General features: G+C 38.4%; 1 protein-coding gene across 2 annotated transcripts in view; it reads left to right on the top strand.

The window, feature by feature from the left end:
• Positions 1–6,097: 6,097 nt before the first annotated feature.
• Positions 6,098–25,788, top strand: part of ACSL3 (acyl-CoA synthetase long chain family member 3) — a 70,149-nt gene continuing 50,458 nt past the window's right edge. The window contains exons 1-2 of one of the 2 annotated variants that reach the window (XM_083364990.1): positions 6,099–6,288; positions 8,709–8,781. The gene's annotated coding sequence lies outside the window, so the exon portion shown is untranslated. Of the gene's footprint in view, positions 6,289–8,708; positions 8,782–25,788 lie in introns of both variants that reach the window. The other variant, XM_083364989.1, reaches the window with a different exon arrangement.

Below are 25,788 nucleotides of genomic sequence, written 5' to 3'. Positions count from 1 at the left end.
GTTTGCATAATTTTTTAGTAACCATGAACAATCATGGCTGTTTTCATCTAACTTCTTGAGGCATAAAGAATGTTGCAAAGGAAGGCATTACATTTTACAAAAGCAAACTGGATAACCAAGATGCAACCTTAAAGAAACCTAGGCATTTGCCTAGGGCAGGGGTCTTCAAACTTGGCCCTTTTATGACTTGTGGACTTCAACTCCCAGAATTCCTCAACAGAGGAATTCTGGGAGTTGAAGTCCACAAGTCATAAAAGGGCCAAGTTTGAAGACCCCTGGCCGAGGGCAACATAATGGATAGGAGCAGTGGCAGGCAGGAGCAGTAAGTGACTCGGGTGAACACTGGAAAGCAGAAAAAGAGTACAGAAAATCCTAACTCTTTGTTGCCATCTGATGGTTATTAGGATTTTGCTATTTAAACCTGGTATTTGTAGCATTGGTATAACCTGCTGGTACCAAGCCATCCCCAAGAGATGACTCTGAGCTACCACTGCTAACATTTGTCCCTGAGAGTGATTAATATATGCAAGTCTTAGACACACCGGTGTTAAGTCTTCTCCCTCAAATGAAACTACTTGCCTTTTAACTGAATACTTGTGATAAAAAGGGAGGCACCATCTATCTTGTAGCCCCAATAGCTCTATTTCCCCTTGCCAGAAACAAGTAAGCCACATTAGAATTAACCCAGTCTCAGAAATATTGGGTCCAGAGAAAGAGAGGATGGCTCCTCTTCTTAAATTAAACTGCCAATCCAATTGTTCCTGCTCACTGTCCCCAAGTATTTTTTTTAAAGAAGGGAAATGTTTAAAACTATCAGTGATGTGGACCTTGACCCAACAATTAAGATGTTAAAGTGCAGGAGATAGTATTTCAGTTTAAATAACTCTCCGAGATACAAAAGGGAGTAAGGTTTCTAGTAAAGTTCAAATGTGCTTGCTTTGTTCCAACTTGCTAGGTCTGTTTGTTATGGCAACTTTGAGATCAATGTCCAATTTAGAGCACATTAAATATTTCCTTTCTTCATCTAAGCTTAACCATTTGGTTCAAAGCTTTGACTAAAATAAAAGAACACAGGATCAGTGCAGACTCCATGCAAAGCCAACCACCCATATGTACACTTGGGCAACTCCCATAAAATAGAAAAAGAAATAAAGACCTTGATGAAATAGAAATGGTACCGCCAAACATTTCTCTTGTATAAATATGTATTTATATATTTTTGCAATTTATCTGGCAGCTTTACTTTGTTGAAACAAGTGCCTTGGCAGAATGCCTTAGCAATCTGTTCTGTCATTTGAATCTGTACCTGCAATATTACCCAATAAATGGTTTTAAATCATAAACTTAATTATAACTCAAAACAGAACCTTTTTAAATAGTATTTTGTTTCATGCTGTCTGGTTTGAGAGATGCAATCCTCCCCTCAGGGTGGATTATAATCGATGATTTTTTTCAAAATTAAAAAAAATGGATTTTTAAAATTTAAATCGGATTTTTTTTTATTTTTATCAAATTTATTTTCATAAAATGCTTTTGGAGTAAAAATCTATCTAAAGATAGTTTTCTATTTAAGATACATTAATAATTTAGTTTATTCAGCATGAAATGGAGTGTAGTTATGTAGCATGAGACTGTATATTCTGCAATATTTACATTTTTGGTAAACTCATTCAATGAATCCAGCTGAGATAACATGCACTACATTGATGCATTCACACAATTTCACAGTAACCATGAGATAAATCATAAAGTTCAGGAATATTCTTTTATCCCATTGTTTTGCAAATCTATGTACACTATAAACTTTTTGACTGAAGAGAGCTGCATCTGTACCAGGCTCTAAGTGTTTTAATTAAAGAATTTGAGTAGTTCTCCAACTATGCATGATTAACCTATTAACCTAAAATTGGTTCTGATATCGCTGTCTTACTAACCTGACAGCTTATTATTCTAAACAGGAAACCTTCATTTTGTTAGCAAATAATATTAAATATTCTAATTACCAGCAAGAATGAGTCCTTACATTTAAAGAGCACCTGTCATTTCAAATCCACCATGGCAGCACCTGTTAGCGGGCATCTACTCACCTGCTGCCCACCACGTCCATCACCTTGTTATGTCACTGCCATCCCATTAAAGTGGATGGGACTGTTGGTGAATCAATAGCGGGTCAGAGGAGAAGCCGCTGTGGGACAGAGATGACAGTTGTTCTTTAAAAATTATGAATTCATGTGGTGGTGGTACTGTGTAATCAACATTTTTCTATTTTATCAAGTAGTAGGTTGTGGTCTACTTTATCAAATGCCTTACTGAAGTCCAAGGAAATTATATCCACAGCATTTCACTGGTCCATTAATTTAGTCACTCTGTCAAAGAATGCAGTAAGAATTGTCTGGCATGATCTATTTTTGGACAAACCATGCTGGCTTGCTTGACTCTAGGTGTTCATAGATTTGTTGCTTATCTTTTCCAGATTTTTCCCAGTTATTGATGTGAGGCTGATAGGTCTATAGCTTCCCGGATCCATTTTTCCCTTTTCACTCCTTTTTTGAACATCAGTCCTTTTCCAATCAACTGGTAGTTCCCTGGTGCTCCCAGATCTTTGAAAGACACAGTTAAGTGGCTCTGAGATCATATCTGCCAGTTCCTTCAGAACCTTGGTGTGTAATCCATCTAGTCCTGATGATATGAATGTGTCTAGAGTGGATACGTGTTCTTTTGCAATTTTCTTGTTTATTTTGACTTGCATTCCTAAACTGGATTTTACAATATTTTTTTTAGGTTGGACCATCAACCTATCATAGTCTGTTTCCCTTTTGTTGCAGTTGTATTGGATCTACAGCTTCCAAAATTCCCCACATAGCCCTTGTTTAACAACTATTTGAAGTTACAATGGTTCTAAAAATGTGCTCCTCACATTTACAACTGGTCCTCACACTTACAATTGTCACAGCATCCTGCAGTCATGTGATCAATATTTATATGTCTCACAGCCAGTTTGACATGCAGTCAATGGAGAAGCTGGCAGTAGAATCAAAAAGTGAAGCCGTGTCTCAATGAATGTCACTTAGCAATTGAGTTGCCAGTCTCATTTGTAGTTATTATGCTAGGATTACCTGCAGTTTATTAAAGAATCATTCTCAGAACCTTCTGAGACAAAGAAATAATGGTTGTTCCTCAGTTCTAAAAACTGTAGTAGTAGTAGTAGTAGTAGACTTTACAATATACAGTACAGTACACAGTGAAACAAAACAACATTTCCCCAGGACCAAGGTGCTACATCAGACAATACGAATCAAAAAAATCTGGCTGAGTGAAGGTTTCCATAATCCTAGTCCAGGGGTAGGCAACCTTGGCTCATTTATGACTCATCGACTTCAACTCCCAGAATTCCTGATCCAGGTTGAGCCCCTGTCCTAGTCCAACCTCTTATGGAAATGCAATGTGTGATTCCACCATTGTTATTAAAAACAGCATTCCCATCAGCCCTACATGGTCAATGATGAGAATTGATGGAATTTGCAGTTTTGCTGGGCTACTTGCTACTGACTCCTGTTTCAAATGATAGGCAACCATGACCTCCATTAGACCCCTCTGATATAGCTAGTAATCCAGGGTTATGGAAGTTGCTCTTCAAAACATGCAAACTTTCTTTCCTTACCAATTTGGTCTATATTTTGACTTTCTCCTCTTAATGCCAGGATTGCAATGGCATCTCTGCTGGGCAGGTCACTGGGGAAACCTTTGCTGAATTCTCTAGTAGCTGCTTTATATGCATACAAACTATTGGTAATGATGATTAATAATATTGTCAGAATGGTCTCACTTAAGTCTTACTTAACCTGTTGACTTTACCCTGTCTATTCATTTTTTCCCTATCAGTTGACTTTACCCTGTCTGCTGATTTTACTCTGATTGCTGTCACACATTACTACTTCTTTGGCTACTGCTGCTTCTGCAATATTTTCTTTCTCCCACTCCATAAAGAGAAAAAATAATTCAATAAAAATTAGAACAGAATGCTCTTAACAATCATAGAAATAGAAAGGAAAGTAATCCATTAACTTGTACAACAGAAAATCTTACAACTGCAACTTCCCTGAGTTTCAGGCTTTTCCTTAAGTGTTTCAGTTCTGATGATTCTTAAAATCTTACTAAAGACTCTATCAAAATAGATAAAGAAAGCAGTTGCATTTCCACATACAGGTAGTCCTCAACTTACAATTACAATTGACCCCAAATTTCCATTCTTAAGGAAGGCAGTTAAGTGAGTTTTGCACCATTTTAAACTTTTTTTCTCCATAGTTGTTAAGCAAATTACTGCAGTTGTTAAATGAATCATGTGGTCATTAAGTAGATGTGGCTACCCCCACTGACTTTACTAGCTGGGAAGTTTACAAATGGAGATTCCATGCCTTCAGGAAGGTGAATTGAGAAAATCACCATCAGTCAATTGTATAAGTTAGCTTTACTTGAAAATGTTTACATCCTGTGATGATAACTTTAATGCCAGCAAACACCTACAAATCCTTCCATTTGCCATCATCCTGTCAGAGCTGAAAAAGCTTCTTGGATGAGAAGCGAAGCATCTTCAAAGAAAGAAAGTTAAGTTGCCTCCTGAAAAAGCACCTTTGGGACAACCATGACCTAAACATCTGTGTGACCAACCATAATAATAAAATCATAACATAAATAAAACTTAACAAACTCAAATAAAATAACAATATAAGTACCGTAACTGAAAGAAAAATTAAAGGTGGCAAGAAATTATTTCAGATATTCTTTGGAAAAGTTCTGTATAAGCAGCTTATGGAACCTCAAAAGGAATGTAGCAAATATTAATTCCAATGGAAAATATTTCTCAGCAGCTGAAAAATAGTACCCCTGGCCTCACTTGCCCTTACTTCACAAAACTGTAATATGGTTAAAAGCTTCTCCTCCCAAGAATAAGCTATTGGGCCAGATGAGTTACAAGAAGATGGACTTGGGGCATTATAAATTAACAGCAGCATTTTAAATTGAGTTGGAAATCTTTGGGGAAGCAGCATGAGGATGGAAACACAGGCATAATCTAATAGTCACCAGTACCTGAAATGGTTCCAAATAATTCGTTTTCCTTAGCACCAAGTACTTAAATGCCTACAATCTTCAGAAAGGGAAAGCTGTACAATAGTTATCAAATATGGTTAGATTGGACACAACACAGTCTGCTTCAAGATTGCAAGCATCACCCTTGTCACAAAGAAGCACTGAAAACCTCCTAGATCCAACTAACCACATCTTCCTTCATGCCCTAAAGGAGGCAAGATCAAGAGCACAGGTGAACTTCCAGTCATACAAACTGCCTTAGAAAGTTCCATTTTAAATCTTTCATTTGCTATACTGTATAAATTTTAAATCAATTTTTTTTATAAAGTAAAGCATCAAATGCAACAAGCAGCCAAAGGCGGGAGAGAAATGTTTCCCGTTTTAACACTACTGTGTATTTTATATCCTTCCTTCAAATCGGCCAAACACAGACGCTGAGTTCTCCCGACTTCATTCATGATTTCGTCCTCAGGAAGCCCAGTATCTGTATTTTTAATCTCTGTTTAGCCTCGTAAGTTTAAATTACTAAAGCCAGTAGCCAATATGGATCTGCATAATAAATAGCTGCTGGCGCCTTTAGATTATCAGGTGACCCGGATCAAGACAGTGCAACGTCGGCGAGGCTAATAACGGTGGCAACAATAATTCTATAAATTGTGCTGCGCCTGAGCAGCGGACACACTTGGCGTTTAATTGGCAAAGAATCTACAGTATTTTCAGGCAGTTTCCTCCTTTTGCTTTCCTTTAGCCTCAGCCGCTGTAGCGACTTCAGCGGGTCTATTGTGTCACCACCACCAGCAGCAGCCGCTTTCCTCCAGCGCCCGTGACCCCAAAGCAAAAAAAGTGACCGAGAGTAACCCTTGCACTGTTCTCTCCCGCGCGCGTGCTTCCCCCACCTCTCACAGACACAACCGTTTTAGAACGTAATAGAGCCGGCCCCTCGCGCGCCACCCTGCGCGAGCCAATGAGGACTCGCTGCCGCGGCATACGGAACGAGGATGGTCCGCGGCGGCGATTGTGAGGTGCGCCAGCTCGAGGCGGAAGGAGGGGGAGGGGGAGGCTCATCACGGAGACTTGGGCCTTGTTCATTGGCTCCGCGGGGCCGGTCCGCCCAAGGCTGGAGTTAACGCATCGCCCGCAGAGGGGGCTCCCGGCACACACGAGGAACGTCGCTTACCAGCTTCCCCTCTGGCCGCAGTGGTGAGTTCGGGAGCCGGGAAAAGGGACGGAGTGTCTGCGGAGGGAAGAGCGGATGGGTTTGGGGAGGACGAGGGCCCTTTTGGGATCGTGTTGGGAGCCTCCCAGGCTGTGACAGAGCGAGCGAGGAAGGAAGGAAGCGAGGCAGTTTTTTCTTAAGAGGAGCAGCATCAGGGCCGACCCAGCACGGGCTTGAGGAAGACACCGGGAGGTGCGTTTAGGAAGCAGACGAAAGGCTTTGGAGTTCAGCATCGGACCCGAGAGGCCTGCTGCATAGTTCCAAAATTTATTAATAGGGTTAATCCTGCATGGTTTTATACCAAGATACTCGTATGCAGTTTCTCTGCCCGCTTGCACAGTTCCCCGGGTTAGGCCGATAAAGGCTGCAACTCGGGGTAAGCTTACCGGCGAGTAAGTCACGTACGCGGTGAAATGAGGCGAGCTCTTTTTTTTTAATAAATGTTTCTGGCTGCCTTGTGTATCCACTTCTTACCTCGTAACCTACCTCAAGAATATTCATAGTTACAATATGCTAAATGGTAGTTGATGCCACATGTGCAAATTTTAAGCATTATTCACCCATGGTGATGCTTTCTTGAGTTGGTCCTTGGAGTGTCTCCTGTGCATATTGATTCAGAGTAAGCTCCATTATATATGCTAGGCTAGGCTTTCCTTGGTAGTAGTAGAAAGTAGGCTTAAGGTCACATGTCAATTACCTAATACTATTTTTTATTCATAAGTTGATTAAAAGAATTCTGTAATTTTTAGCTCTTTCTAATTCATATGTGATTGTTCGTTCTTATTTGGATTACCAATTGTGAATATAGAAGTAGGACTTGCTGTACTCATCCAAAGCATATGAGCATTTATACACTTGTGCCAGTTCTATTCTTACTACCACTACTGCAAACTAGCATCACTGATATGAGCACACATGTGTTTCTATAAATGAGATTGCATGGCCAGAATCCAAGACTGCTTTAGAGTAGTTAGGAGCAACTGTTAAATCAATTTATGATACAATATGGTAGTAAATCGTATCACTGTGGTAGGTATGTAAAATATTGCAAAAGAGTAAGAACTTTTTTTACTTTGCTTTTAGACTATTTTTGCTGTGTACAGGTAGCGTATCAGTATGTTAAGTTGCCTTTTATATTTAAGAGAGCAGCTTTCACCTACTGTAATCCTTACTTGTCCACAGCTTTATGCATTTTCATTAATAGAAATTGCAATGGTATCTGCAACATGGTCCAGTAATCTTCAATATATTTGGAGAATTTATAGAAAGTTGAAGTAAGCTTAGCTGGGACTTTATTTTTACTACAAAATTCAACTTAGACTCCAATACATTTTTACAGCCAGAAAATGGAAGTTGAGGGTCATATTAATTATTTTGACTGTGGCTAGTTGTAAACCTATTCATAAAATTAATATTAACTTATGACACATCACATGATGTTGCGAGTTTGACACCCCTGCTCTATATAATTTTACACAAAGAGGCTTCTAGGAAATAAATACTGGATAATTTTCTGTGAGTATAATAAAGCCAATATTATGTAGCTGAAAATACTGATAGTAAACTATTTTGGAAAGATTGTAAGGTAACCTTTAGCACTTGATGCTATAAAGAGTTTTCGGAATATCCTTTTGGTTAGATGATTCTAACCATCTTGCAATTACTTGTGAGACAAGTTTCTCTAAAAGGTTTACCATCTATTTTGTATTATCAAGCTATAGATTCTTTACATCAGGAATATGCAACCTATGGACAGCAGAGCCTTACTTTTTTCAGAATTGTACGACAACATATACATTTGATCTATTATCATTGTACCTATCTATAGATACGTTGCATTTCCAGCAATGTTTAGCTTCATCTGAGTTCTTCATAGTCATGTTAGCATTCTGTGATGAAGAAATCTTCAGCAGTAAGATAAATAAAACCTGAGACTCTTCCTGAATTGCTGTATTATTTTCAGAGTTTCAGACTCATGTCATGTGAATTCAAAATGAACAACCTGTTGGATTGCTTTGCTATAATTGAGCTACTGTAATCAGAAGGTATGCGCTACTGTTTGCTTAGAATTTAGCTCCATCTCTCATGTTAGCATGTATTTTTTGTTCAAGAAATAATTCCGGTGAATCTACAGGTAAATAAGTGATTGCTATATCTGATCTCAAATGAGTCTTTTAATATCCGCTCATCATAGAGGTTTTGAAGGCATGGTTTTTACAGCTTAATTCTTCATTTGATTAGGATCTTCCTGATATTTTTTTCTTGATGTATTGTCTATTCACTTTTAAAAATCCTATTCATATTAAGGAAATTTATTTTTATTTTTTAAAAATGCTTATTTTTAGTACAACCAACAAGATTCAAAAATATTTTTTTAAAGTCATCCTAAAATTTATATTATCAGTACACAGATTCTTTTACTGGAAGGCCATAATAAAAGCAGAAAAGGAATGATGTAACCTCATCCAGCTGCTCTGGTATGTATGTTAAAATCCTTATATGCAAAAAGACCCTTTTGCAGTTAAGAGTTGCAAATCCTAGACTTGGGGCTTTGCAGACAATCACTCTTGCCTTTATCACTTTTCATGTGGGCTGTTGCAAAATGTTCTACGTGGGCCTGCTGATGATGACCCCTTAGAAATTTGTTGGTCCAGAATGTGTAGTTCTTGATGAGGCATACCATGTTATACCCATATGATGCCTCTGCTCCATGACCTGTATTAGTTGCCTTCTAGCATCCAGGTATAATTCAGAGTGTAGGTTACCACCCATAAAGACTTTCATGGCATGGGTCTGAACATCTGAAGAACCATCTCATTCTGGACAATTATACAGAATAGGCACGCTCATATTTAATAAATTATCAGGTTATCGCTAAGATTTTTCTACAGCTACTCATTTAAATAAATAAGAGATAAATATTGCAGCTCTTTTATACTACACATTTAATCCTAATAGTATAATTATGGTAAAGGTTCCCCCGCACATGCGTGCTAGTCGTTTCCGACTCTAGGGGCCGGTGCTCATCTCCGTTTCAAAGCCGAAGAGCCAGCGCTTGTCCGAGGACATCTCCATGGTCATGTGGCCGGCATGACTAGACGCCAAAGGCGCACGGAACGCTGTTACCTTCCAACCGTAGTGGTCCTTATTTTTCTACTTGCATTTTTACGTGCTTTCAAACTGCTAGGTTGGCAGAAGCTGGGAAGAGTAACAGGTGCTCACTCTGTTATGCGGCACTCGGGATTCGACCCGCCAAACTGCTGACCATCTGATCGACAAGCTCAGCGTCCTAACCCACTGAACCACCGCGTCCCTTATAGTACTGCACTATATATATATACCCTCCTTAAGTAACACCAGCTGCCTGCAATTAGTGCAGGTTCACATCCCACCAGGCTCAAGGTTGACTCAGCCTTCCATCCTTCTGAGGTAGGTAAAATGAGGACCCAGATTGTTGGGGGCAATTAAGCTGACTTTGTAATAATGCCGCTTGGGGGTGTATGAAAGCCCTAATAAGCAGGCATATACATAGAATGAAGGCTACTGCTAAGCTTGTAAGCCGCCCTGAATCTTCGGAGAAGGGCGGGATATAAATGGAATTAAAATAAAATAAAAATAAAAAAATATATATTTTGAATTTTCTAAAGCAAGAAATTAAACAGTATTATGAGAAAACTGATAATTATCCTAGTTATAAGAGATACACATTGCAAACAGGTCTTTTCTATATGAATTCATATAAGAAATAGACTAAGTAAACTATCAGACATATATGTTTATAAGCCCATTGGTATATATAAACCAATCCTTGAATTTTTGACCAAAATATTGTGAAAAATGTGTCACCCATGGATAAGATGACTTTTATTTTTTTTGTATCTTTTAGTTTTCACTATTAGCTTATCCATGGGTAATCAATGGATTTCTATTTCATGTATTTTGGTTAAAAATTTGAGTGTCAGGTTATCCACAGTTGGGTATATTCACAAGTATATACAGGTTATATAGGTACTTTTAAAAATATTAATATATGTACTCATGGATAACCCTATTTACGTATAAAGAAATGTAACAAGTTTAAACTAGTTTTGAGGGTGTACTTTGGCACCTAAAATTCTTGGTTTATTTATAAATATATACAGTGTGGTACGTTTCTTTATCCTCTAGTAATTACAAAATTCATTCTACTCGGCCAGCAGTTGTGGACATCTAGTTGTTAGCAATAGTAGTTAAATGCATTTCAAAAATATCATTTTCTGACAGACAAACACTGGGCCTAAACATTATATAACAAACCAGCAATGGTGGGATATGTTTAACATAACGTTAAAACAAAGCACATGATGCATTAGAGCAGGGGTGTCAAATTGCCGGCCCACAGGCCAGTTTCATCAAACCAAAGCTGCGCCCACCCCACTGCTGGCAATGCAAAAAGAGTCGTGATATGTTGCGACACATCACATGACGTGGCACGTTTGACACCTGTGCATTAGAGTTACACGTAAACCAAGCATGTAATGACCACCTATTTTGAAAACATGCATATCTCTGAAAAATTAAAATTCTTTGTCCCAGACTATAGTCTTCTTCTGTGTGCCCTTTTTCTATTACATTTGTCCTTTAGTTGAGTTTAGCATGGAAGTACTAACTGTTGGAAGAACTCAATGAGTGCATTGGAATTTCTTCCAAATGCTTTCTGAATTGGAATAATTGTTTATAAACAATGTTTTCAACTTTATATCTTCGGGAAACATTGTAAACATTAACTTGTCCATGCAGGAATACCTGTGTAGCTCAGTGGATTCTGTGAAGTACTCTGTTGTGGTCCTCAACAAGGTATACTACTGAAGGTATGCAGTAATTGTGTATATGAGGCACACTTTACTAGTCAGTGACCAAAATAATTACAAATGACTGAGCATACCTTCCTTCCCCAAACAGAAAGAAATCCATTTTAGACAAAAAAAGTCACCAGTCTCTATTTTGGTATACTGAGATAAAATGATTGAATTACTCAGCAAATGTTTCTTGGGCTTTGGAATTGGATGACCTTACAAAAGATGTAGAGCTAAATATTTTAAATGTTCGAATGTTTATTTGGAACTTAAGACTACAGGCTTGGTATTCATGGAAATCTTGAATTGGAGACCTAAACCTATCTTAAAGACAAGCTACTTCCCTTCACCAGCAGATTCATCACTTTATATTGATAGATATTCCAAATAATAAATATTGCAAATTACTTCTCATTGTATCCACATCACATGATACCTCCCCAAAAGCTGTCATTGCATTTTGTTAGTAGGAAGAATGATAATAACATTAATTTAGTGCTTACTCTAATAATTTAGCCTTTAACCTAATTTAGCCTAAGACTTGCCCCTTTCAAGAATGTGCAATTAAATTCTTAAGGACCATATTTCAAGTCCCATGATGTGTTCCTAATCTGGTCTTGGGCCATGGGACTAGTCTGACCAAATTGAAACTCATATTTACATTCTTTCAATGGTTGCATATACTCTCCCCTCCCCAATAAGATTGACATCTGTGATTTTAAGCAATGATGTTATTTCATTTTGAGGTAGGGTATTGTGTGAGAAATTGAAGTGTTGTGTTCTCTCACTACAAAGATATAGTGAAATTACTCATAAAAAATAGTTTGACTTGGGTTCTTGACAAAATTATGCTGGATCCTTATGATAATGTTCCAAGTGCTTGCTTGCTTGCTTGCTTGCTTGCTTGCTTGCTTGCTTGCTTATTTATTTATTTATTTATTTATTTATTTATTTATTTATTTATTTATTTATTTATTTATTTATTTGACTTATATCCCGCCCTATGTTCCAAGTGCTCGTATATTTATTTATTTATTTATGGGACTTATATCCCGCCCTATCTCCCGAGGGACTCAGGGTGGCAGTAAATTAAAATTAAAAATTGAAATAAAGATTAGAGTTAAAATTGTAAACATAATTAAAATCCCTGTCAGTCCAGGTCAGCCAGGTGGAAAAGGAGTGTTTTGAGGCCACGGCGAAAGGACTGGAGATCTTGGGCCATCCGAAGCTGCTTAACAGCCTATTTTAGAACGTTGCCGAAGATCTTTTTGAAAATTAAGGCAAAGTTTGCTCTTCTCTGGTCGGTTTTAGACATTCAAATTTAATAGCAATATTATTTCATCTTTCCCATTCCCTGCAATTCTGTTTTGAACAGAGCTAATACTAAGGCCTTTAGCTGGTTAGCCTCTGTTGCTGGCAGAATCCTGAGCTAAAAAAACCCCCACTTGTCTGAAACAACATTTCAAAAACAATTGCACTGAATGAACCTTCTCAATCTTGGACTTCCAATAATTGGAAGAACTGCAGTGGTAATAATTGAAAAAATAGACAAATATACTTTGTAGTTTATTTGTAACAAATAATGGATGTTAAAATTTGCAAAACCTTAAAATGTTTTATTTAGAAATTTTATATAGCTGCCTTTTTAAATACATAATTTTGGGCAGGAATCATACAAATGCAATATGAATAACCATGTTCCATTATTACAATAATACAGTTCAATGAAAAGGTAAGGTGAGGCACCATATAAAAATTCTAGAAGATATACAGTACCGATATTGTGCTGCCCTAACATCCTGACCCAGCAATACAATTTTATATTTTTGTTAAGTGTGGCAAATAATAATAATAATAATAATAATAATAATAATAATAATAATAATAATAATAAAGTTGGAAGGGACCTTGGAGGTCATCTAGTCCAACCCCCTGCTCAGGCAGGAAACCTTATACCATTTCAGGCAAATGGCTGTCCAATCTCTTCTTAAAAACCTCCAGTGTTGGAGCATTCACCACCTCTGGAGGCAGGTTCTTCCACTGGTTAATTGCTCTAACTGTCAGGAAGTTTCTCCTTAGTTCTAGGTTGCTTCTCTCCTTGACTAGTTTCCATCCGTTGCTTCTTGTCCTGCTTTCAGGTGCTTTGGAGAATAGCTTGACTCCCTCTTCTTTGTGGCAGCCCCTGAGATATTGGAACACTGCTATCATGTCACCCCTCACCCTTCTCTTCATTAAACTACACATACCCAATTCCAGCAACCGTTCCCTATATGTTTTAGCCTCCAGCCCCCTAATCATCTTTGTTGCTCTTCTCTGTACCCTTTCTAGAGTCTCGACATCTTTTTTACATTGTGTGACCAAAACTGGATGCAGTATTCCAGGTGTGGCCTTACCAAAGCATTGTAAAGTATTAGTACTTCACTTGATCTTGACTCTATCCCTGTTAATGCAGCCTAGCACTGTGTTGGCTTTTTTGGCAGCTGCAGCACACTGCTGGCTCATATTGAAGTGATTGTCTACTAAGACTCCGAGATCCCTCTCACAGTTACTACTATTGAGCAAGGTACCACCTATACTATACCTATGCATTTGATTTTTCCTGCCTAAATATAGAACCTTACTTTTTTCACCATTGAATTTCATTTTGTTAGATAGTGCCCAGTGTTCGAGTCTGTCCAGATCCTTCTGTATCTTAAGCCTATCTTCTGGAGTATTGGCTATTCCTGCCAGCTTGGTGTCGTCTGCAAATTTGATGAGTTCCCCATCTATCCCCTCATCCAAATCATTAATGAAGATATTGAAGAGCACTGGGCCCAGAACAGAACCCTGGGGCACCCCACTAAACACTTCCTTCCATGTAGATGCGGTTCCATTGAGGACCACACTCTGAGTATGGCCTGTCAGCCAGCTACGAATCCATCTGGCGGTAATGCTATCTAACCCACATTTTTCTATCTTATCAACTAGTAGGTTGTGATCTACTTTATCAAATGCCTTACTGAAGTCCAAGTAAATTATATCTACAGCATTCCTCTGGTCCACTAGTTTTGTCACTTGGTTAAAGAATGTAATAAGATTTGTCTGGCATGATCTGTTTTTGACAAACCCATGTTGACTTTTAGTGATGACTTTGTTTGCATCAAGGTGTTTGCTGATTTGTTGTTTGATTATCTTTTCCAGAATCTTCCCAGGTATTGAGGTCAGGCTGATAGGTCTGTAGTTTCCTGGAACTATTTTTTTCCCTTTTTTGAAGATGGGAACTACATCAGCTCACTTCCAGTCCTCTGGTAGTTCCCCAGTGCTCCAGGATCTTTGAAAAATATAGTTCAGTGGTTCTGAGATCACGTCTGCCAGTTCCTTGAGAACCTTGGGGTGTAATCCATCTGGTCCCGGTGATTTGAACTTTGTCTAGGCTAGACAGGTGTTCACTTACCATTTTCTTGCCTATCTTAGTAATTGACAGTAAAGCAAACCCACAGGAATATTTTTGTATATTCATTTTATTGAGAAATTAAATGATTATGCAAAAGCTGGAAGATATTGCTATTTTTTGTGTTATTAATATATATTTTGCCTGATAAAAAGTTAAAGCCATAACTGAAAGCTATAGGAGCTTTCCATGAAGTGGTGGATTTTATAATGAAATAAAATTTAAAGTGTCATTCGTAATTTCAATGTCCTCCAGTTTATGCAAGCAGTTTTTATTCAATACTATTATTGAATAATACAATTTCAAAGTAGAATGCATATTTTCTATTTCTTCAAAATCCTATTGATAAATTAGAAGTTTTTTTCTCTAGCTCCTGTCCAACAGTAATAATATAACAGCTTGTGTTCTAATACATCCCATTATTTATAATAAACTCAAAGAATCTGAAACTTGCTGTTAAGTTGTGTTAACATCCAGTTCATCCTCCTTAATTTTATTGCACAACCATATTTTCAAATTCTGAAGTTTCTGAAGTTTACAGAATGCTAATTATTAGCTACTATATAGCTGAATAATGGATTTCAATGATGGTGCACAAAATTTGCACTTTAATCTTTTTTATATGGCATAATAGGATTAGATTAATGGCTAGAACATTTGAAAATGATTGAAGAAAGTTTCAACATAAAAATTGAATATATAATATATAATTAAAATTAATATTATATAATTAAGGATTTAATCTGTTTAGTTGGAAGTTGTTTCCTGTAACTATTGAAACTATTTTTAATAGGCTATACAACAGCTCTATCTGCCTAATAATTTTTTTAAACCTTCTAATATCACTATGAAACGTAATTCAAAATATGTAAGGCAGGCTTTAAAACAAACTCTGATTAAAATTCTGTACCACATCAGTCAGCATAAATAGCTTGTAAGCCGCCCTGAGTCTTCGGAGAAGGGCGGGATATAAATGGAATTAAAAAAAAAATTAAAAGTTGGGAGAATGGGAGCTGCAGGACAAAAAACCTGAAGGGCGGGCACTAGGTTGCTTAAATATACTGGGCCAGGTTTTTCCAAACTTCCGAAACTTGCAACACTGTTTTTTTGCTAAAAAAAACAAAAACAAAATAGAACACTTTGCCAAACGTTATTCAAAGGGGAAAATATTCTTTCAGTCCCAAAAAAGACTCCAGCACAAATCCCTTTTCAACCCTAGAGTTGCTTTACTTATCTTTAATAGCGAAGTGCTGTAGCCGCGCTTGAAAGCTGGGTTTCATTTATCAGTGCCTGACGAGCAATGGGCCGGGCCGGGTCGGGTCGGTACGTGTTGGAGCCTCGCGAGGAACGGGCTCCTTGCCTGCCTTTGCGTGAATCAGAAGTAGGGGGGGCCGGCGAGAAAAGCTGCGAGTGTGGAATCGCGTCACAAGGCGGATTTTCCGTTTCCACAGCAACCCCTCTTCGGAGGCTGCGTTTAACCCCCAAGGTATAGAACAGGGGTAGGCAACCTCGGCTCTTTTATGACTCGTGGACTTCAACTCCCAGAATTCCTGAGCCAGCTATGCTGGCTCAGGAATTCTGGGAGTTGAAGTCCACGAGTCATAAAAGAGCCGAGGTTGCCTACCCCTGGAATAGAAGAAATGGATGGCAGAGCGCCTGCCTGGAGAAACGGAAGGTGGGGAGGGCTAGCTGGTGGATGGGAGGACAGCGGGGGGAAAAGCTTGCTGCCCTCCCGCCCACCGGGGGCCTCTCAGTAAAGTTTTTCCATAAGCAGAGAGCTGCAGTTAAAAAAAAAAAGAAACGATATGAATCTGAAAGGTGCTCCATAATAGGTACTTCTCACCAACTTGCACCACATGGCCTCTGAGGAAACACGTATATAAACAATAGATTTCAAGAAAGCTTTACTGGTTTGAATCGCGCAATTAAAAAAAAAAGAGCACTAGAGGGCAGTTGTTTTTCTCGGAATGTACTTTAATTCACAGTATAAACTTTCCCGGTTAACCAGCAGTTTGACTCCTGTTAACCCTGGGAACTTAAAAGAATAAATAGAGGGAAGATTTTAAAACATTCACAGAAAAATATCCCTCCTCTTTTGTGTTTCTGATAACTTACTAGCACGCTGTCCCTGGACGTGTTTTCCTTTTATTATCCAATGAAGACTAACCATTTTTATGTTTAATCCCATTTGGGTTCAAAAATTCACATTTTTTAATTGCTGTTGATAGCAGCTGACTATGACTGCAATGAGATTTACATATTGTGTAGTTTACATATTGGAGTATAACAGTGAACTGTAGTTAAACCTAAGAGGTGGATGTTGTTAAACATTGTTTTCTGTATTACATCTGCTAAAATAGGCATGTTGTTTAATTCTTGGAACAACAGACATGTTTGCTGTTTTAAGTGTAGCAAACACTTACATTGCTAACAAATGATATTGTGATTTTATTTTATAGGTTCTATACTGCCACTGAATATTAATCAGATGTAGTCAATAGATTAACTTTTTGTGCCTTCAAGTCAATGTCTTAAATTTAAATTTACTGACAAAGAATTAAAGGGAGGCTAGTATAGCTATTTCTATAGAAAAATGACTGCCTGTGAAGGCTTCTAGATTGGGGCCGAAAGGCGAAAGTGGAAGCAGTATACTCTGTCCCATATTTGGGGTAGACCAGGTTGCCCTGATAGACCTGTCTCACTGAAAAACTCTTCAAGTCAATGTTAACTCCTACTGATTGTTAGTCCCTGCACTTTTCTAGCAAAATTTCAGAAGTGCTTTTTTATTGTTTGCCCAAAGTCATCCAGCTAGCTTTGTGCCTAAGGTAGGACTAGAATGACTGTCTCTAAGTTTCTAGACTGATGCCCTAACACTAACCACGCCAGCTCTCAATAGATTACTGCATTAAACTATATTTAATGCATTTTTTAAAGATACATTTGACATAATAGAGCCAAAGTGGATTCCTTTAAAGTACATTTAAGAGTTATGTCTATTTGGAAATTTATAAAATAGCCAAAGAAGTAGAAATCTATTTTTATATGTATACAGATATATTAATACATAGATTATTATAAGTAACATAATTAGCTATCTTAGTGATATGCATGTTATACATTAATTTATACAGAGCATGTAAGGCCATTTTAAAATCAAGCAGATTTGAGCAGGCCTAAACCCCTTAACCATTCATTTGACCATGGGGACACCGTATTGTGTTAGTAGTGAACACTTGGTGCTATATCAAGTGAATTGATGAATTGTAAAAAAACATATCTTAATATATTGTGCTATAAGAACTAAAACCATCACTGTATGTGCTCTTAAATAAGGCAATCTGCAGATATTATTTAACCAAAAGATCATAAAAATGTGGTACCCTGACCCTCAATATTTTTCACCTAATTTTCATAATTATCTGGGGTCGCACATTTTTCATGGTAGTTTGGTTAAAAATTTACTTATAGATGGACTTCTCTGTGAGCATCTACAAGTACTTTAAAAAAGTTAAAAACTTAATCTTTTTAAAGTACCTGTACACAATCATAGTCATTTGGTTGTTTCCATTTCTTTGTAATCCAGTAAAATAATTTTGTCAGCATTGTGAGTAACTGCTTCTTTGAGTCCTTGTAAAGTCAAGCTTGTCTCATCAATATCTAACCCCTTCTCTGCTCTTTTTTCAAGAACTTTTGATTTTGCTTTTCTTAAAGATTGTCCCCAAAGTGCTTTTCAATTGGACTTCTTTGTTTTTTCTTGAAAATGTTTCCTTTCTCATCCGAGAAACTTTTTCAGTTTTGAAAACTGAAATGAACCTTTTGAAAAGCACTTTTGGGACAACCATGACCTGGATGAATGAGAATCTCCATAGACATTTTCTAAGGAGTATTGTCTTTGTGTTAACATAAAATAGTTAGGCTTTAGCTTCAGTGTCTGTGCTCCCTATGAGGAATCTGGTTAATTATTACATTTATACCCAGTGACAGTCTCTCAGTTATGGCATTTTATAAGACTATACAAACAAAATATTCACAGTCTACCTAAAGATAGAGATCTTAAAAAGGATTGTATATACAGAAAGACAAAACCAACAACTCAGCATCAGCTGCTTCCAGAAGGTATTTTTGGGGTAATCTAAGCTGTAATGAGAAGCTATTTTGGAAAGCCAGTATCTTGGAACCTTGTGCCCCACACTCCCCAAAAATGGTAAATCACCAGATGCCTCTTTTGGTAAAATTAAGACAGTTGAACCATTTTTAGAGGGAAAACTTGCTAATAAGTAATAGAGGGCTTAAAATTCAACATTCTAACATTCCATTTATAAAAATGGAAATGGAATCCAGATCAGGGCCCAAAGTACCAATGCAATGTGCTTTTACAGCTCAGTGTCAGATAGTACATGGGCTACTATCTTCTGGAATTTCTGAGTGGGTTGCAAAAGGAAAGATAGCCCAAAGCTGATCCATGTGGGAGAAAAACCTCAAAACTGCTAATGTAGGTTTTACTTTCTTATGTTTTTTGATCCCTGGGACTTTAAAGAAGTAAGAGAACCATATCTATACTGCAGAGAGATAAAAGAAAATCTCTGATGGTACAAGGAATGGTTGAAGAGGGAAGGAAACGGTAGTCAAAACTGAAGTAAAAGACAATTTGTTATGTGGAAAAGATGAAAACATTTAGTAGAATGAGTAACGAGACTCTGAAACTGACATTTGGAGTAAGAAGCAGCAGAGACTAACAGTCTTCCAAGCCTTTCAAAGAGGGCAGACCAACTATAGTGAGAAAAAAAAATATTTGATCCCCCACTTATTTTGTACATTTGTCCACTGACAAAGAAATGATCAGCCTATAATTTTAATGGTAGGTTTATTTTAACAGTGAGAGACAGAATAACAAAAAATACTAATTCAAAAAAACACATTTCAAAAAAGTTATAAATTGATTTGCATTTTAATGAGTGAAATAAGTATTTGACCCCTACACAAAACATGACTTAGTACTTGGTGGCAAAACCCTTGTTGGCAATCACAGAGGTCAGACGTTGGCCACCAGGTTTTCACACATCTCAGGAGGAATTTTATCCCACTCCTCTTTGCAGATCCTCTCCAAGTGATTAAGGTTTCAAGGCTGATGTTTGGCAGCTCAAACCTTTAGCTCCCTCCACAGATTTTCTGTGGGATTAAGTCTGGAGACTGGCTAGGCCAGTCCAGGACCCTAACGTGCTTCTTCTTGAGCCACTCCTTTGTTGCCTTGGCTGTGTGTTTTGGGTCATTGTCATGCTGGAATACCCATCCACGACCCATGTTCAATGCCCTGGCTGAGGGAAGGAGGTTCTCACCCAAGATATGACAATACATGGCCCCGTCCATCGTCCCTTTGATCTGGTGAAGTTGTCCTATCCCATTAGCAGGAAAATATCCCCAAAGCATAATGTTTCCAACATGTTTGACGTTGGGGATGGGGTTCTTGGGGTTACAGGTTCCTCCTCCTCCAAACATGGAGAGTTGAGTTGATGCCAAAGAGCTTGATTTTGGTCTCATCTGATCACAACACTTTCAGCCAGTTCTCCTCTGAATCATTCAGATATTCATTGGCAAACTTCAGAGTGAGATCTTGTATGGAGTCCCAGACGGAGGGTATTTTGTTTCTTCCATTTGCGAATAATCGCACCAACTGTTGTCACTTTCTCACCAAGTTACTTGGCGATAGTCTTGTAGCCCATTCCAGCCTTGTGTAGGTCTACAATCTTGTCTCTGACATCCTTGGACATCCTCTTTGGTCTTGGCCAAGGTGGAGAGTTTGGAATCTGATTGATTGCTTCTATGGATAGGTGTCTTTTATACAGGTAACAAGCTGAGATTAGGAGCACTCCCTTTAAGAGAGTGCTCCTAATCTCAGCTTGTTACCTGTATAAAAGACATCTGGGAGCCAGAAATCTTGCTGATTAATAGGGGATCAAATACTTATTTCACTCATTAAAATGCAAATCAATTTATAACTTTTTTGAAATGCATTTTCTGGATTTTTTTGTTATTCTGTGTCTCACCATTAAAATAAACCTACCATTAAAATTATAGACTGATCATTTCTTTGTCAGTGGGCAAATGCACAAAATCAGTAGGCATCAAATAATTTTTCCCTTCACTGTACAACCAGCCAGTAGCTAGTAATTGTTCCCCAGTGTGATTTCAGATGCTTCTGTCTCTTCTTGAGTGCAGCTTGTACATTTGGTAGCTTTTTTACTATGTATTGTTGGAAGTCTGAGAAAAATACAATTGTTCAATAGTTTGTTTGGCATTGGAATGTAAACTGATCTTTCTGAGCCCTTTCTGAGGACTTTATTTTACAAATTGCACATAGCACTTTTAACTAGATCATTCGGTAAGATTTTAAACAGTTTTGCCAGAGTTTATTCAGCTTCTGCAGCATAATTGTTAGCTATATTTTGGAAACCCAATTAACTTAAGTTTCAAAGATGGCTGCTGGCTCTTATTAAAGATTAAACCTTCATACCTCTAATTGATTTTGGATTTTTTTGTACAGTTCTGTTATTTGTATTATGTCTTCTTTGTATAGGTAATCTTCATTTAGTGAACAACAGCTGGGACCAGCTATTGGGTTGTTAAGCAAAGCAGTGAAACTGTTCCTGTGCTGATTATCTTATTTCATCTTTTTTGCTTTACAGACTTGTGAAGATTGTAAATGCAATTACTGGTCATCACTGTCATCACCGTCCTAATTGCGAATAGTTGCTAAATGAGATAGTCACTAAATGAGGACTACTTGTATTTTCTTTCTTCAGTATATCTCTTACATATCTCCCTCAGTGTCTTTGCATTGTTTATATAAATATGGTTCTGCCTTTTCCTGCTGTTTTCTGGAACCCAGTGTTTAGCTGAACATTTTTTTCTGTCTCGTTTTATTTTCTGTCTTTTGTCAGCTATTTTTCAGTCCCTGGCCATTTCATCTTCTTTTGTTTTTCCCCATACTGGGATATATAGTTAACTGCATGTTCAGTATACCTTGCCTAACATCTATGTCAAGGTAAAAATCACCTTTGTAGAGGGCGACGGACCGTGCTTCGGAGAATGCATGATACACTTGCAGGAAGGCAAGAAAAACACGACGCATAATCTTACTAAATACCTTTTACTTACAAAATATAAAAACTAAATATATATTATACAGAGCTAGCTAGCTTCATCCTAACGTAACAGACAGTAACAGCAAAGTGAAAAAAGAACAATACAGATAATAACTCTGGGAACTTCTTCTAGACATGCGCACTAAACAGACTGAAACCATAACATAGCTAGTCATATGGGATTCACTATGGTTACCAGATAAGTTATCACAACAGGTGCAGAGAACAGGGGAAATGTACAGTTAGAAATGAACTTTTCTGACGAACATAAAAAAACGTGCAGTGACATTCCCCTTCTTTCGTCAGCAAAGTGAAGACTCAGGTAAGGCACATCTTCTCACGCAGATACTCATGCTGGGCTGTAGGAAGTGGTTTGTTCAGCATGTCAGCAATTTGATCACGTGTAGGCACATACTGTAACGTCACAAAACCTTGTTTAACCAGTTGCCTTATGTTTTGATATCGGATGTCAATGTGTCTGGACCTTGAACCTGTAAAACGTGTTTCAGAAATATAAACCACAGATTCATTATCTTCCATTACTGTGATCGGTCGAATCGGATGTGTCCAGATATCTGTGACTAAAGCATCAAACCAGGTTAAAGAATTGCATGCATCAGACACACAAGCATACTCAGCTTCTGTAGAGGAACAAGAAACAAAATTCTGTTTACGCACATGCCAGTAAACAGGACATCCATTTAAGAACATCATGTAACCTGATGTACTTTTCCGTGACTTCTTATCACTCGCCCAATCTGAATCTGCAAAACAACATAACTCTGCATAGTCAGTATGTGTGGGTTCCAACAACAGCTTCATGTCTTTTGTGTGTTTTAGATACCTCAATAACTTTTTAACACATGTCCAATGAAACTGTTTTGCCTTGCCTACGTGTCGTGATAAAAGATTAACACTAAGTGCAATGTCGGGTCTAGTCCAACTACTAATATACAGCAGCGACCCAATGACTGAGCGATATAGTGTTTGATCTTCGAACTCAGGACTTGGTTCATGTGCCAAAATGTGAAAATCAGTTTGCATGGGTATACTCACAGGCTTAGCGTCCTCCATGTTACAGTGATGTAACAGTTGTTCAATCTTCTCTTCTTGTGTGAGACTAAACCCCTTCTGAGTTTTGGCAATTTGAACACCTAAATAAGTGTTAATACACCCTAAACACTTTAACGTGAAAAACTTTTGTAAAGCTTTAGCAAAAACCTCACTCATCTGCTTATTTGGACCAATATAAACAATATCATCGACATAAACAAGAATTATCTCATACCTATTACCGGATCTTTTGGTAAACACGCATTCATCTGTTTCGGACTTAATAAAGCCCATTGAATTTAGTTTGTCAGAAAGACATAAGTACCACATTAAACCAGACTGTTTCAGACCATAAAGACTTTTGTGTAGAAACCAGGTATCCCCTTCTTGCTGTCTGAAACCTGGAGGACCTTTGACGTAGATGTCTTCATCAAGATCAGCGTGAAGATAAGCCGTTTCAACATCGAACTGAAAAACTTCCAGGCCAAGGATAGTTGCAGTGGCTAAAGCAATTTTCACACTTTCAGTCCGCACTGTGGGTGAGTATGTATTTGTATAGTCCTCAGGATAACGTTGAGCAAAACCCTGGGCTACGAGTCTGGCCTTGTACAACGACTCACCATTCGGCTTCTTTTTGATCCTGTAGACCCATCGAGTACCAATAACTTTCTTGTTTGCTGGAGGGCTCGCAGGCGTAAACACTTGAAGTTTCTTTAGACTGTCCATTTCAGCCTGCATTGCCTCAAACCATTTATCCTGTTCTGATTCAGGAAGATGTTTGATCTGTGTGAACTTCTCAGGTGGAAGTGTAACATTACAAATCAAAGGTACAGGTGTTTTTGTTACTTGCCACGAATACCGTTTTGGAGGGATTCCCTTTGTGGACCTCTTGGAACGTCTCGGGCCAACCGTCCATTCTTCTTCTGTGTCGTCCTCGTCTTCATCATCGTCGCCAGCAGCAACATCAGCGGCTTGCGAAGACGGAACAGTAGGTTGAGAAGAACTCGTGGAAGGAACATTCTCCTGTGATTCTTGATCAGGTTGCGTGGCATCAGCAACATCATCTCTAGGAAAATAAACTCCAGGATCGTTAGAATGAATCCTGGACCAGTCCGCATCTTCCTCAAAAGTAGCAGATTGTGAAACCACAATAACATGATGAGAGTCAATGTATTTGCTCCATTTTGAATTATCATCAATGCCCATAAATCTCATCCTTTTTGCTGCAGGACCCCCTTTCTTTCTTTGGGCTAAAGGAATATTCACCATAGCATATGAACCAAAAATATGGAGATGTGAGAGATCAGGCTTGTGTCCATACAACATGAAATAAGGGGTCTGATTTATCACACTACTCCAAGTACGGTTGACGATATGGTTAGCATATTTGATAGCTTCACCCCAGTATGGAAGACTAAGGTTAGCATCTTCAAGGAGGCAACGCATCATGGTTTGTAGAACTCCATTTCTGCGTTCTGCCACCCCATTTTCAGCTGGAGTATAAGGAGCAGATGTCTGATGTACTATCCCATTCTTACGCATCCAGTCCTGGAAACGCTGAGACATGAATTCAGCACCGCGATCACTCTGGATTCTGGCAATGTTGACCTCGAATTGGGTATAGACAAGACTAGCAAAGTCTTTAAAGATCTGAAAGGTCTCAGATTTTTCTTTCATAGGATATACATATCCATATCTAGAATAATTGTCAACGATTGTCAAGAAATATCTTTTACCACCAAGTGTTGGTGCAAAAGGACCAACTATGTCAGTGTGTACCAAATCAAAAATGCGTGTTGACAGGCGTGTAGCGCGTTTTGGAATTGCTGCTGCCTTGGATTTGGCTTTCTTGCAGACAGCACAGTCCAAGAACACCTTACACCCCTTTAGATCCAAACCTCTTGCGAACTCTGGCATCTTCTTCAGAACACGGAAACTGGCATGACCCAATCTTCTGTGCCACTTATGGATACACCTGGAATGCAAAGGTTTACCTGTTAGTGAATTCTCAACTTTAGCATTTTTATTAGGAACCCCAGGCTTGCTGTGAGCAACCTGTGTCTTTTTTGTATTTTTATTATCTTTAGGAACCTTTGGAGTAGCAACAGGATCTCTCTCTGAGACGTCTCTCTCTGGGCCTGTGCTCTTTGGAACGTGTATACTTGCCTGCTCTTGCTGCTTAGGCTTTGGTTTTAAGTAATAAACACCACCAATCAACATGGTTTCAGCAACAATATCTCCATCTTTGACTATATAACTTGCTTTTTCAAGATGGTGGACCTGAAAATGAGAAAACCTAGACAAATGACTCTGACTAAGCAAATTACTACTGGCAGATGGAACATAGTAAACATTTGGAATGAGAGCATCAAGCTCTTCAATGTAGACAGTTCCTTTTCCCATGACCTGAACAGGATGATTGGAAAAAGAGTAAAGTTCACGAAGTTCAGGTTCAGGCTCGTGCATCTCAGTGTAAAGCTCTTTTCTGTAGGTTACATGTAATGCTGCTCCACTGTCCAAAGTCCAAAGAAGTCGTCTGTCATACTCTGGTTGAGGCTGTGGATCGTTGGTCACAACCAATGTGGCAAGTGGAGCTTGTGGATCACGCCTGGAACCACGACCACGACCTTGTCGTCCGCCTCTACCTCTGCCTCCTCTGGAATCTGTTCCTCTGGGCTGGTATGTGATGGGCGCTGGAACTCGTTGGGGACAATCCCGGGTGGCATGTCCCACACGATTGCAGATGTAGCATCTTGGCATCCTTGGAACGTAGGTCCTTCCACGGAAGGCACGCCTTGCTGAAGCTTTTGATGCAGGTGGTTCCCTTAAATGTGGCGCAGCTTGCATAAGTGCCTCTTCTTCGGCTAAGATTCTGCATACATGATCCACTGTGCGTTGAGCAATAGGCACTTGATTAATCTTGGAAATAGCATCTTTCCACTCATGATTCAAAGAATTGATGATAATGCTGATCATTTGAAAATCATCAATAGGATAGCCTTTTTCACCCAGTTCTTTTCTAAT

Source organism: Vipera ursinii, assembly GCF_947247035.1.
Source record: "Vipera ursinii genome assembly, chromosome: 5".
Taxonomy (NCBI): domain Eukaryota; kingdom Metazoa; phylum Chordata; class Lepidosauria; order Squamata; family Viperidae; genus Vipera; species Vipera ursinii.
The sequence above is the reverse complement of the archived record's forward strand: the minus strand, read 5'-3'. Positions and strand labels throughout refer to the sequence as shown.